Source organism: Epinephelus moara, chromosome 17 (assembly GCF_006386435.1).
Source record: "Epinephelus moara isolate mb chromosome 17, YSFRI_EMoa_1.0, whole genome shotgun sequence".
Lineage (NCBI taxonomy): Eukaryota > Metazoa > Chordata > Actinopteri > Perciformes > Serranidae > Epinephelus > Epinephelus moara.
In genome coordinates, this window is record NC_065522.1 from 10,306,141 (window position 1) to 10,321,796 (window position 15,656).

Consider the following 15,656-nt stretch of genomic DNA (forward strand, 5'->3'; position numbering starts at 1 on the left):
CCCCCCCCCCCCCCCAAACTATGAAATGGGATTTTCGCCCCTGGTAGGTGTCATGTTTAAGAAGGACCTCAAGTAGTTTTTCTGTGAAGTTGATCTGTCGGGGTGCCCTCTCAGCACCTTGGGACATTTCAGTAACTCTTTCTCCACACATGCACAATGGATCAAGTGTAAATTACAGCAGCAGCATTCATGGATAGAGCATGCCCAAGCTTACCTCATGACAAGGTTATCTGACAAGTGTATTCACTTTTCCTGTCCTTTGCTGGACTGGACTTAATTAAATGAGAGATAGAGATTCAAATCTGAAAGTTGTCGTAAGTAATCCTTGATTTATTTAGTTAGTTTGTTTTTACTTTGCACAGATTTACTATTCTTTCGCAATTTCTAAACAGCATGGCTACAAAAAAGACGCATACAGTTGCGGCAGGCGCCTTTGATTAATGCATATTAAATAGCACTCATTTTTGTGATTGGGACAAAACCTTACTTTTTGTGTTTTTGATTTTAACTCTTCAATTAGGCTAGTCTGGACTATTAAACCTTGTAATGGGCCAACCTGCCAGTGATTTAACTTTTTCTTTAATAGTATACACTAGTCCACACCCATTGAGTGCACAGTTGCACACGTACAGTTTCACATGGTGTGTGTTTTGGATACAGGTCATAGTTTGCAGAATAAATAGTCAACTGAACCCATTAAGAAGAGCAATGTATTCAGACATTGTTTTTGTGAATTTGATAGTACAATTGCTTTATTGAAAGTACAGTGTATTCAAGTTGTTCATGTTCAAACATTCAGTATAACTAGTAGTCTTTGTACTTTTTTGTGTATAGGTATATGTACCTCTACTGCATACCCCCAACTTATATACTGTATGAGCTACCATTATAGGAGCTGATATTAACTGAAGGACTACAGCAGGCTACATAGCAGGTGTCTGTTCAGGCTTTGTAGCCCTCTGTAATCCATAAAAAGCTAATAACTGCTCAAGCAATTTCTGCATCACTGGAGAAACTGGATTTGTGGGATGAGTCCTTAACAGGACAGTTCATCCCAAAATCCAAAAAACATATCTTTCCTCTCACCTGTATTGCGGAGTTGCAGAGACTGAAGATGTCTGCCTTCTCTCCCATATAATGAAACTGGATGACACTCAGCTTGTGGTTCTCTGGGCACCACAAACATACATTAAAAAAACAACAACAAAAAACCCCCAGCAATGTCTCTTTCCAGAAATCATGACCCATTTACTAAAAGATAATCCACAGACCTTGTTGTGAGCAGTTTCATGTAGGAACTATTTTCGTTCTACCGAACTACACCCTCCAACCATATCACTGCACAGATGGAAGCGTGCATCTACTGCTAGCTCACCTAGCACCACTCCGCTAGCTAACTTTACAACTCAGTCAAGGAGGACACAATTAATGTTTACATCTCATACTGTCTTGATCACGAACCGCTCGTCCATGAGTAGATGCATGCTTCCTTCTGTGCGGTGATACGATGGGCAGCTGTAGTTCAGTAGAAAGAAAATAGTTACTACATGAAACTGCTCACACCAATGTCTGTGTATTATCTTGAGTAACCGGGTCTTTTTTTCTGGTGCTTTGAACACCACAAGCTGAGTGCCATCTAGTTCCATTATACTGGAGAAAAGGCAGAAATCTCTACAGCCAATAACTCACACCAAAACAATCTAGATTGTTGGGTGTTGGCGAAGAAGTTGTCGGATAAAGAAAGGGACAGAACTCGGATTAACATTAGCCTTGCATTTCCAAGTTGGAGAGCACTGCGAGAGCTAAAGGGGCTACAATTTGACTCAGAGCTAACTCTTCTTCTCCTGAACAACAACATAAAGTCAAATATCTGTTTTAATTAGTGTTACAGTAACGTTAGGCACATGTCGCTATGTCTATTAAATTAAATTAATGTTACAATCGTAGCATGGCTTAATGTCCGGAGCTTGAGTTATTAGCGGCTCTGTCCCAGCAATGGGTCAGGCGTTACAGTTGTGTTAGGTGAGTAGCCCGGCAGCCCAGCTAACATTTGCAATTAGCATTGTAAAATGTAGCCCGGCGGGCAGCCTGGTGGGCTGTGTTTAGCTATTTCCCTGCCTACTTCAATGATGATGGTACCTGTAATAAATGATATATTTTGATGAGATGGAGGCGAGGCTCAGTGACTAGAAGAGCTGGTAGAAGCGCTCCATAACTGTAAGTTATTCCAGTAGCCGTAGTAGCTCTAGTGCTAACTCCAGGAGCTAACGCTTAGCCGTAGTAGCTCTAGTGCTAACTCCAGGAGCTAACGCTAACGTCCCTACTCTTCTCCATGAGCTGGAGCCATGAGCCTGCCAGGCTCACGGGCTCACGGAGAAGAGTAGGAACGTTAGTGTGGCAGCCGACTAGTGCTAACGCTAACAGGAAAGCAGGGAAATAGCTAAACACAGCAGAGACTGAGAGTGAGTGAAAGACATCGCTAACTGCTAAACTAAGCCAAACTAAGTTGGCTGGTTTAATTTCCTCACCCCTGTGGCGAGTGAATCTGCCTGTAGTGAAACCGGGGCTAACCGGTGCTTCCTCCTCAGGCTCCACTTCACTCAGCTGCCAGCACAGCCAGCTAGCGGGGGCTCACCGGTGCTTCCTCCTCAGGCTCCACTTCACTCAGCTGCCAGCACAGCCAGCTAGCGGGGGCTAACCGGTGCTTCCTCCTCAGGCTCCACTTCACTCAGCTGCCAGCACAGGCAGTTAGCCTCCGCTAGCTTCCCAGCTAACGTTAGCCCCAGCTCTCCGTTTGGATCCAACCGGAGCACCGAGCCCTGGTTTGTTATTCAGGTTAATGTGGGAAGAAGCAGCAGGTATATCAGGCAGCTGAGTGAAGTGGAGCCTGCGGAAGAAACACCGGGACCGTCTGGATGTAATAGTCCGTGGAGATGCTGCGGTGCTCGGCTGCACAGATGAGGCAAGTGGGGTGGGGGGTGGAGAGTAGAGGTAGAGGGAGGTGTGGCTCATGACACACTTTGTTTTGGTCTACAGGCAGTGCACAACAGAAAACCTAGCGGTGAAACTATTTCGCTTTTTGCCCCTTTAATAAAAAGTTATACAAGTAACATGAAAAATATGTATTTTTGGTTTTGGGGTGAACTGTCCTTTTAACATCACGCTTAATACATTTCAAACACCAACACGGTTGGACAGACACAGACAAGGTAACTAGCTATGTCCTCTTTGTTCTCTCTCTGAGTCGAGATATAAAGGGTGTGAGAGAGGGAGGGTGAGTATCAAAGATATAAAGACAAGAGGAGAGAGATGGAGGGGGGCAGAAAGACAAAGAGAGAAGTAGTGAGAGAGGTAGAAAGACGTATGAGGCAGGCCGGCTCCTGAAGAATAAGCAGGAGGAGAGACAATGAATTGCAGCTCCTCTATAGACAGACACATGATGAATGGGTCTGCTGCCTAAAAAGCCAGCATGTCTGTTCACCCCACTGCGTGTATGTGTGTGTTTGGGAGTATGTGTGTGTAACTACAGAAGCAATCCATCTGGGCCATTGTGGCAGTGACCAAACTAGAGGTTGATATCCAGTATCCCCTTTCCCTCCCACAAGACGAAACACAACCATCAGCTCCAAAAACAGCACTTGGGGTCAGTTGTCGAACTTAACAGCAGGTAATTAAAAGTAATAGCAGAGCTTCCCCTTGGGTTTGACGATAGGCGATGTATGTATCCCACCAACAGCAATTAGTCAGCCAATTACCCCGGGGCCTAATTATAACTGCCGTCCATAGGAAGGCTTTGGGAGGGACAATAATGGGCTCTTATGGTAGCCTGTGTTTATCTAAGTGATCAATGATTAGCATGATCAGTGGGAAAGGTCAGCACCTCACATGAGAGGCTGGCTGCCTGACTGACATTTCTTCTTTACTGCAGTTAATTGGTACAACAGTAGCAAAGTGCTGTTTTCTATTAACGCTTTGTAAAAGTGCGTATTAGGGTGCCACATTGGGGGCAATGAATTTTAAGACCGACATTCCAGAAGTCACATTTTTCCATAGCTTTATGTTCCTCAAATACAAACAATGAACCAATGTATTTTTATAGCCATCATTTCTTTTTAACTTAATGTTACTGTGTGAGCTTTCCTTGTTTTGTATACGCCTCAGGCAGCTTTTACATGTATTGTTTACTCCTCTAAACAATACATGCGATTGATGAAGCTTTATTGGCACAAGCTTTAAGTGCAATGGTTACAACGCTGCATTAGTTGGAGATTCAATGTACTTTATTTTGGCTGATTCAATTAAATCTAGAGTAGGGGTCCTCTAATGTGTGTGCCAATGGGTGTCGTGTATGTGTGCGCATGTTGCAGCTCTCAGAGTAGAGGGCTTGGCGGCAGAAGCTCCTCTAATCGAGTTAGCTATGATAACAGGAGTGGCAGCTGGCTTTCCAGGAATATACTTTCCTACTGAGCATGCACTCCCTGCAAGTGGATTTCACACATACGTACACAGATAAGCACGCACATACACACGCATATGCACCCAGCGTGACCTACCTTTCTGTTTCCTGGGTTTTAAAAATGCATGTGCTGTGCTGTGGGTCCCTGGACAGTGAATGCTAAATGCATGTACACATACTGAGACAAGCTTATTGACACATTTATCTGTACATTCACACAGCAGCTTCTGTCTGTGTCTTGCTGTTACACTCATACACACATTCATGCGTCCTACATGTGCTTACATGTCACTCCATCTGTATATTTGTATGTGTTGTTTATCTGCTGGCAGCTCTGGGAGATATTTAGGTAGGTCAGTGGGTGAATGACGCCTTCACTGTCTGGCCACCTTGTGTGGTTAAGTGTGGATACACAAGATGTAAGCTCTCTTAGCCACTAATGACCCATTTCTGCTGTCCGAACTCAATGACCTCTGCCGAAGTGTGAAATTGTGTTTATTGGTTCTGTATATGCTTGAATGGGGGCCACATGATTTTAGAAACATCTCTCAGAACTTCGAATAGATGATACCTGAGGTCTGACCTCAAGGTCTGATGATCTCAGGTTTTTACAGCCCAGCAAAAAAAATCTAAATAATAATAATAATAAAGCAAGGCTACAGAGAGATTGAAGGTCACATCAATGACAGTTGACTTAGCAAAAAATAACAAAAACCTTTTGCCACAATGCATTTTAAAAATGTGGTTACGAGCCAAGTTATTCTCACACAGTCAGGTCAATTGTACAACTATACTGTATCTGTACTGCTCTATATTGCCCCCTATTGAGCCCTACTTGGACACACTATATACACATCAATATACTGAATATATATTCTTTTAACTACAGGACAAACTAAGAACCTTTTAGGGCATGTCTATATACGTGCTGTATGTTTGTCAAATACCACGTGAATGCATGTAGTATAAAGTTAAACATGACATGTCAGTGCAGTGTGAACTGTGCTGTGTTAATTCAATATAGAGTGAACTTGAAATCCTAAAATCATCCCAACACCATGTCACGCATTTCCATTTTTCCCTCATGATGTAATCTGTTCAATCATGAGCCTGAGACGATATCTAGTCTCATATCAAGATACTGATAAAATATTGATACATTGCTCAGCCTTGGAACTAGTAAGAAAAACTGGCAAAACTAATTTTTGTAGTATGTCACTGTCCCTAGTGTATCACTGTTCAGGAGCATGTAAAAATAAAAGGATTCAAGCTTTAGTTTCCCATCTGACCTATGGGACTGGTCTCTTCTAGCTTCTGTCTCTCACTCTCTCCTTCTCTGCAGCCTCCCTCTCCTCTCTCCCTTTACTGGCCTCTCACACACAAAGGCAGGGGGAGGCAGAGGTGGAGGAGGAGAGGGGGCGAAAGGCACAAAGGGCTAGAAGCTGTGGGCTTGCCCTGGGGAGAGGGAGGGTAAGGGGGTGGATGGGGGGTAACAGGGGGTCAAAGGGGGGCCATGAGGGTGTAGAGGGCTGGGGGGCGGTGGGGAGAAACCTGAGAGTCAGAAAGCCAGAACAGGAGCTGGGGTAGAAAGAAGGGGAGCAGTGGTGGGAAGGGAGGGTCTGAGGGTAAGACACACAACACAAGACAGCCTATAGCTGCAGTGATTTTTTTTGTTTCCACTTTGAAGGGGGGTTGGCAGTGGATTTGTTCAAGAAAGGGATTTAGCTCGGGAAATGCACATCTACTATCTACCAAAGCCTGTGTAAGCGTTTTAGCCATATCTCCTCTTTTAGGAAGATAGTGTTCACGTCTTGTGCCCTCTTTGCCACAGCTTACTTAAGGTGTGTTCACACCGGACCTGTTTTTTTTTCCGCTAGCGACAAGTTTACATACAAAGTCAATGCAAACGGGCGACTGAGCGTATATTCGCCCGGGAGAAAAATCGCTCGGGCACCGAGCGACAGCGACAGAGCGATTTTTCGCTCATCGCTTCAGATGAGAAATCTCATCTGGAGCGGTATTTCGCTGGGTCCTGTTGCTTGCAGCTCAATGCTGATTGGCTGCTTATTAAAAGCAACAACAGTTGTAAAAACACACAGAGACAATGCATCTGTGATCAGTTCCCTAATTTAATTTTAACAATTTTTTCAATCTTCTCCAATTTCTTGTTTTATTTTATGGAAATGATCCAATGATTCCAAATATTTATTTGAAAACGAAACCATTCATATGGTCAATAAAAAACCATTTTGTTAATAATAAAAAACAAATGTAATCTCAACAGTGACCACGCCAGCCGGCGGGACTACAGCGCTTGGAGGGGCGCTGTAATCCTGGCGGTCCTAGTGTAAAGCACCACGGACAGCGCCAATGCATCTATCGCTGTGGCTCAGAGGCTCTGATGCCTGAGTCAGAGCATGTGAGCGGAGTTGGAGCTGGAGCTGCCTCAACCATAGGTTATTGGCAGGAAGAAAAATGGCTGCTGACAAAACTGTCACTGTCAACCGCCTCCAAGCACCACAACGATCTGCCAGACCATCATATGTAACTTCATTGTTTATGCTGCCCGTGTGCTCAGAAGCACACAATAAATGCATTTTTGAGTAATTTCCGAGAAGTTATGATAAAAAAAAATAGATATATATTACAGACTATAGAATAGGACTGACAACCTCTCCAATGTCTCATGTCAATTAATTAACACTATTTGTCGGCTTTTTATAATGCCTTTTTTTTTGCTGCTGCTGCACTGTCTCCAGTTGAAAGTGGCGATTTGCTAAATACATTCTACAATAATAAATTAGATAACTTTTGGTCTATAATATTGTTGGCTATATTACGCATTTTAATGAAAAATACTACGCATTTTAATTAAAACACTGAACACGCGACTGAATGAATGAACTTTGGAAGCAGTTCAGCCGCAGTCCCGCTGGATGGCGCGGTCACTGTTGAGATTACATTCGTTTTTTATTATTAACAAAATGTTTTTTTAGTGACCGTATGAATGGTTTCGTTTTCAAATAAATATTTGGAAACGAAAATGTATACTTTGGTGTACTTTTACAGAGTTTTGCAATATGTATAGCCACCTGTATGTATCAAAATGTATAATTTTCAGCCGCTGCTGCGGTCAGAGGTATAAATGCTCAGACAGATGTATTGTCTCTGTGTGTTTTTACATCTATTGTTGCTTTTAATTTGCAGCTATACTTTTAATGAAGCTGACATGTCATGACAGTCAAGCAACTCCCCCCCCAAATACCCTGATTGCTTCAATGACGTCATCAAAGCGAAAAAGCAAGTTGATTTCTGCCACATTGACGAGCAATTGCAACTGAGCGATGAAGCGATATCAAAGGGGCGAACCGAGCGACAGCGAAAAAAAAAAACAGGTCCGGTGTGAACACACCTTTACAGCAGCAACACCTGCACTGACATTCTCTTCCCATGACACAACATTTAGGCTGAAGGTGGCAATATGCTTTCAATGTCCAGATAGACAAATGTTGACAAGGTAAATCTCCACAAAAGCCACTGAATTTCAATCCAACTGATCCAAGTGATATTTGAGCCCAGTTAAAGATGATCGCTTTGTGGGTGCCACTTTGTGAACTACTCCACCAGGTTAGCAAGAAAACGTAGCCTTTATTGTGATTTATTACCTCCACCAAGGAGGTTATGTTTTCGCCGACATTGGTCTGTTTGTCTGCAAAATAACTCAAAAAGTTATGAACGGATTTTGATGAAATTTTTGGGAAAGGTGGATATTGGGACAAGGAAGAGATGATAAAATTTTGGTGGTGATCGGGTGAAGCAAAGTGGATAAAATAATGAAAAAGTCTATCATCTGACAGCCTCAGCAGCAATTCCAATTTCTAAAGACGGTGAAAATAGCGCCATCTGGTGGCCGGAAAGTATGTCTTGTTCTACTTGCTAAATATTGTGGTAATTCTGAAGTTGAAATTAATGTTCTGTGTTGGAAAAAAAGAAAGTGAAAAATACAAAAAAACATATTCTGTGTTGGTCTCCATGGTGAATGCATATATAACTTAATAATAATGATAGTGATGCAAATAACCTAATTGTGATGCAGGCTGCAAAATCTGATGCAGAGGGGGAGGGAATATCACCTACTTGGCGGGGGTCTGCACTCTCTGAGTGCTTTTCTAGTATTGTGATGTTTTACCTGCAGCTTGTATTTGTCTTGCTTCATTCTCTGAAATGTTCTTTGGAATACAAACAAAAGCAAAACATTTTTGTGCTACTATGAATCTGATAAAACAGTTTTTCTATACACTCAGTGCTATGAACGTTTATTTTTCTTGGTCTTTCATTTGTGGAAGAAAATACTAATGCCTGATTTCCACTGCATGATTTGGCTCAATCTTGACTCACTTTTGGGACCAGGTCCTTCTCTCTATTTCAGTTTCCACGGCGGACAGTAACCCCTCAGTGTATGGATTTTCAGACAATCACCATAGCGATGAAACAGACCTGACATCGTCTTCATTGCCATACTCTCAGAATCCTCTCATTAGCAACCAAACAGAGGAAAGTTTACGCTTCCTCAATTGTATGGCGTAGTATACAGGGTACCACGTACTATCAACAATTTTTGCTATTGGAAAAACAAAAGAGAGCATGTCGAGTTGAGCTGTGCTGTACCATGGCAGGGAAATGCTGCACAACTACTGAAGTCAACTAGGGACACACGCACAAAATAGTCAAGTGACGTTCAGTCATACACTGCCCAAAGGCATCACATGGCAGATTGTTTGGCTTTATACATCAGTGTCCTTATATGACTTCAGGTTTTGCGCAATACTACTTCTCCAGTGTAGAGATAGAGTATGATTAATATATGTTGGATGCATTTCTACAATTACAGAACACTGACTGTTCGCAAAGGAATAACTGAATAACTTCCTTCTGATATCAAAGCTCTCCCCATTTCTAAATTTGTCTGGGATTGTTTGGAGGTGATGGCTGTTGTATCACATTAAAAAGCAACGTAACTAGGCCCTTTAACACTGTCTCTTCAAGGTGGAAATTTCCTGCCATTATACCACCTTGCTGTTTTGTAAAAAAAGTACAATTGCAGAATGAGGGGACAGAGTTGTCTTGCCCTTAAGCCGGCATCAGAGGAAGGGACAGACGGCAGAATGGGATCATGGGTAGCACAGGTGTGACATTTTGCCAGTTTTGTGTGTGACCAACCATAGGAGAATTAAAAAGTAGCTTATAGCCGTTAGCAGCTAACTCAAACAAGAAGTAGTACAGTGGCCCAAAATGTCCACAAATTGGGAAAACAATGAAGTGCTCAGCATACTGACACGTATGCCATATTTCACAGTAGAGGCCAATGCTGCTGTGTTCCATGTCATTACCGTCACGCCCTTCTGTGTAAAAATACAAAGGCAGTATAAAGAAGGGACTTCGTAGCGGCCCTATAGCTTGATCTCTGTATAAATAGGGCTACAGCCTATCCTCTATAGGTTTTGATACCAATGCACCCTTTTCACATCCCCCCACACACCTCATTCTCTCCACTTGCTTCAATTACCACAAACTCGTACTAATCTTGCGCCATCTAACCTCCCTAACTGCCTCTGAAACCACTCTGGGGCCTTACGACACAGGTGCACACATCAACACTGAATCACCTCATAGTAAAAGGCGCCCGTGTACATATATATAGCGACACTATTAAACACATAGTTAAGCGCACACACTGGTGGATGTGCCAACACACGCACACCTTAAATACACATACACACAAATGCAAAGCATACCAACAGAGGCCTGTGACAGTTGGGTAACACAGGCTGAATAACAAGCTCAGCAGAGAAGAGGCATGTTGGGCATCTTCGTCTTCGCAAACTCTGTCACCTCTACACTCACACGAACACAAACACACACAGCCTATAAAGGAGCTTACATGAGAACAAGCACGCACACACACAAACCCAATGCCCTCTTTTGCAGGAAAGTTATGTAACCAGATAGGCAGAGGAGCGCTCTTTCTGCACACCTCTTTCTGTCACCACAACTTTCCATTCCTATTATATATTGAACTATATCTATTCTTCCATCCGTGACTTTCTATCCTCTTATTCAGCGCCAGTTTTCTTTACACGGACTCAGCATTTCTTAAATGATTTTTTTTCTCTGCCAGCTGTTGTTTAAATTCATTAAAAGCCCTTTGATGGCATAAACGGGACTGTTAAAAGCTTTAATAGGGAGAATGTGGTAACACGCCCTCACAGACCTCCAGGAGGTGGATGATGTCAGCTCCACCTCTCCTTCTTCCTCCCTACGCCACTCCTCCCTTGATGACACTGCTGATGATGACAAAAGAGGAGGAGGAGGACGATGAAGAGGAGTCTCTCCCCCTCCTTCTCTTTCCTGTCCTCCTCCTCACCCACTGCTTCCTGCCGTCCTCCCCCCCGGGCATCCTGAGTCAGCTCTCACCACCTCTCTTCCTGAATCTCTCTCTATATCCTCCTTCAAATCTGTTCTCATTTGAACCAAAAGCATGGTTCTTTCTTTTTATCTCATGCCCTTCATTCTCAGGGTCTGAGACGATTTCACACTTCTGTAGAAATTTGGTTTTATTCAACATCAGGCAACAGCAGCGGATAAAGGGAAGACTGGAACAACAGAGTCAAGAATGAAAGATAATTGCTAAAATAATTTAGAAGCGTTTTTCTAAAACTTTAAACACCACTGAATGCTCTGAAAGCATACATCCTTTTCTACACTGCCTCCACAGGGTGTGTGGCACATGTGGATGGCACATGGATTGGAGCATTTAGAAGAAAGAAAAGGAGGAGGAGGATGGAGACAAAGCAAATGGGAAAAACAGATGCCAAATCCTAATGTCCTGTTGTACGCCCTGCACTGAACACACTGTCACCTGCTTGTATAAAAGCGGGTGTAATGCAAACTGGACAGTGGGTTACGTCTAATGTTACCCATGGCAATGGCATTTCGGGCCAGTTAAGAGTGAGTCCTATTTCAAGGCTTAGTTAACTGGAATATTTTTATTAATATTTTGAAAATCATAATTTATTTTTCATATATTAATGCTCCATACTAAATCTGTTGGTTGCTCTCTAAATCAGCAACTGTAGCACAGTATACTTACTGTTGTCTATGGACTCCCACAGCTTTGCAAAACAAAATCTTGCAGCTGAACATATGTCACTCATCTACCACGTCTTAAACTAGATCCCTGTCCAAATAAACCATCTGACAAAACTGATCCCAGGTGCAGCATATGGAATTATTTCACTTACAACCAGCCAACATCAAAACCCTGGTGTAAAGGGTGCTGCCAAGCTCTGCAAGTCAAGTATGGTGACATCATCATGCCTCCAGATTTATTGTTGGTATTAAAGTCGATTTTCTGGAGTCGTAACAACACTAGAGGGAATGCCACACAAAAAGGCTGTTAATCGGACTCAAACCCACAATATTTAAGGTCCATAACGAGCAACATATCCTACACACACATCCACCAGCACACATTGCAGGCCTCGTGGCACATTATCTGTGGACCCAAGGCACTGTGTCTAAATGGTGGCCAGCATGCACACCTGCAGGGTTTAGAGCAGTGGTTCCTAAATAGTCCAGCCACAGAGTCCAAATTTCTCGTTAGACATTAGCTCTAGGTCCACACAGTTTAATAAATTCAGCATCATACTTGTGTTTGGCCATATTGTTGAGCTAGTTTGCTGTCTCTGTCAAGTCGCCATCTGTTAGTAGTTCACTCTACAGCAGGGCACGGTACTTAAAAATAAAGCTATGTGCAAAAACAAAGTGTGTTTTTTTTTTACAAACTTGAAACACTAACGAGTAACTTGCGGTCCATTCAGAATGAATCCGCAACCCATCGGTTAAGAACCACTGGTTTAGAGACAGATGCAAGCCAACTGATGGCATTGCCATGCTGATTGAAGCCAGCGCTCACAGTTATAATTTTACCAGAAGATGTACAGTGACACTCTCAAAAACATATTAACATACTTAGTCATTCAACATGATAAACAGTGTAACAGATATGTCCACCAAGCACATGACCACAAGCTGTTTGTATCAGAGACAAGTAGTCGGACAAAGCCAGACCTATCTCCACAGCGCAGTGTCAGCACTTGAGGAAGGTCTGGAAACACTATCTTTCTGCTATAGGGGAAAATGCCCTGGCTTGTTTTTGTTTCTTTGAACCAATCACAAATGTCTTGGACAGTGCTAAGCCCAGTAGTAGTAGTGTCAGGGGAGAACTTGATTTGGTGGAACAATTTGTACGTGGGGAGGGGGAGCACTGCCATTAAAACAGCTCCACAAAAATCCATAATAGTCGTCAGTGTGTGATTCATCTTTTAGTGAAAAAAAGACAAATATAATTTGATAAATGGTGCCCGAGAGGTGAAGCCTGACTATCTTTAACTCTGGAGGAACTCACTGCACCCATTAAAACCACAGATAATTTGCTGGCTGCATGTGGCTTTAGCAGAACATTATGGTGCTATATCACAGAAGCTCGTGTGAAGCAGAACTGAGCAGTACATGCATGATCCAAATCTTATTCAAAACCTGCCATTTTCAGCAGGTAAGCTGTTAGTTCAGAGGTTGTTTCCCACAGCAAAGGGGATTTGGAAACAGTAACACACAGATAGCTGAATGCAGAGAGAATGCCGGCCTTGATCAGTTGTCCAATGGCAGGCTTAGGCCCCGATCACACAGAAAGCGTTTCAGCAGCTGGAGGTTTCTTTTTGTAATTGTTTTTTAATGATAATTAAGCTTTCTGCTTGCTGTTTTTGCGTTGCTACGCGCCTCGTGTTTCTACAGTCTAGACATCTGACATTTTTGCTCCAGCGCTCTGAACTCCTCAAGCTCCAATGCTCTCGTGTGATCAACGGGGCCTAATAGTTTAAATTCACATCCAGTGAGTCAGACTTGGTAACAAGGGGCCAGTGGTTTGATAAGATAGTACAGTTTCACAAATCACTCTCATTTTTTATGTCCTCATAGAAGAAACACAATCCAGGGCTATTTAATTTATTATGCATAAACTGTGTGCATTTCAAAGCTAAGAATAGTATTTGACAAAATGTAGAGATTTGCTACAGAAGCAAAGACTGTAACAGTAAGTATAATGTTATGAGAAATGCTACTTTTATTTTTACTGCACATCTTTTTAACAATCCCTCCTCTCTCCTCCTTCCTGCTCACTAACATCCTTTCTTACAGAAAAGCCTGCATACAGACTGTGCTTTATATGTATGTACATATGTGTGTGTGTGTGTGTGTGTGTGTCTACAAGCATAATGGAGGGTGTCTACTTGGTCTTAAGCAGGATTGTGTGTATATGTGCATGTGCATTTATGTGTGTAATGGATCTGATTCATGGCCAGTTGTAAATGTATGCAATAAAGCTGAGCAGGCTAAGTGATGGAAAACCCCAGGTGTGCGAGGCTTGGCAGGGTCCTGGGAGACGGCAGCATTAGAGTGTGAGTGTGAGTGTGTGTGTGTGTGTGTGTGTGTGTGTGTGTGTCTGTCTTTGTCCCTTAGAGGGACATCAAAACAGTGAGTGAGAAAGGTGTAGGGGTGTTTGAGATGTGTGTCAGAGAGTGTTTGAGGGCTGTGTGTGTGAAAATGAAACAGAGCTGGTGTTAGGTCAGGTGTGTATATGCCTAAGTAGGGTGCTGAATGTGTACAGCTCAGCTGAATTGCGTGTGTGTGTGTGCACGCACGTGTGCTTGCTTGTTTCTGGCTGGAGTCCCAGTCAATTTAGTAGCTGTGGTGGATATGGCAACTCTAGCGAAACAGATAAAGACTCAAATCTACAAAAAAAAAAACCCCCCAAAAAAACGGAGGTACATCTTAAACATTTAAAATGTCAACAGTCAATAAGTCAGAAATTTAATCCAACACCACAAAGCGTTTATAGGAGGGGTGGTACTAAAACAACAGGTTACGCCAAAGCAGAATGGCAGCTCAACACCCATCACATCACAAAAAGAAGAAATTTAACAAATTAAACTGGTTTATGGCCTATAATGTTCAAGGAGGCAAACAGCAGGCCAGCACAAACAGAAAACATACAAAAGCGTTAAGAGCGGCTTTTAGTAAATGAAACTAACAGTTTCTTTCAAGCCTCAAAACAAATCATCAGTCACAATGACTCCATTTAAAACCAGAGGCAGCCTCGATAAGATACCCCAAACACACCTTGGGCCACAAAACTACCAGCCTGTGCTACAGATAGCATGGGTCAAAACAATAACCCAATACAGTGTAAAATCATTGGAATTTCCTTTCTAATAGTTGCAGCTGAGGTGGATTTGCGCCCTTTTAGGATAAAAGTAGACAAAAGCCCCTAAATGTTTTCTTTGCTGAAACAGCAAGGGAAGCTGAGATGGAAATAGCAGAGATGAAAAGCTTCTACAGTAAGCAGGGATTCATATTTCTCAGTGAAATACCTTTAGACTATATCAGAGGTTGCACATGAACATACTGTATCCATTTGCTGGATATTTTAATACATTTGCACTATAAACATTTCATTGTTCTGACAGGAGCTCAGACAAACATATCCACTAAATAGACAAAATAGGAATGAAAGACATCCAAACATGACTAAACAGTGAAGGCATGCACATCCCATGTGTCACTGCAGGCAGGTCAAAGTCTGGGTAGAAGGTCAAAAGTCTTACCTGGGCAGGTGGGGGCTTGCAGCAATTGCAGATGGCTCCCCTGCAGAAAAACACAGTGTGTAAACAATGTGTCTGATATTTATTGAGACAGGAAGTTTATATGATGCAAATAGCTCATATGCAGCAATCTAAATCTTACCATCACTATGGAATAGCTTGGGTGTTTTCCATTCCTAAGCTGCAGTCCATCTTGACAGGCTGGGAATATATTGTTAGCCCATTCTTGCCTTTGGTGGGTCAGACATTTCACTTGCAGCTTCAGTCAGGTGCTGGTGGTTCTTCAAACATAGCACAATACTTAGCCATGATCCTCATTCCTCTGTGATAAGAAAGATATAGAAAACCTTTATAATTAGGGATTTTAAAAAAACATTGCTATGGGCATTCTGGTAATAAAACTTGGACCACAACTGCATTGGACTTGCTGGTTTTATCTACTGGTCAAATTCAGACAATGGAAAAACAATATATATTTAGAG

General features: G+C 42.5%; 1 long non-coding RNA gene across 1 annotated transcript in view; it reads right to left on the bottom strand.

Moving 5' to 3' along the window:
• LOC126404078 (uncharacterized) overlaps positions 1-15,656 on the bottom strand; it is a 54,857-nt gene that overhangs the window by 34,931 nt on the left and 4,270 nt on the right. Inside the window, exons 2-3 of the long non-coding RNA XR_007571400.1 lie at positions 15,317-15,496; positions 15,178-15,217 (exon numbers count right to left, since the gene is read on the bottom strand). This is a non-coding gene — a long non-coding RNA (uncharacterized LOC126404078). The remainder of the gene's footprint in view (positions 1-15,177; positions 15,218-15,316; positions 15,497-15,656) is intronic.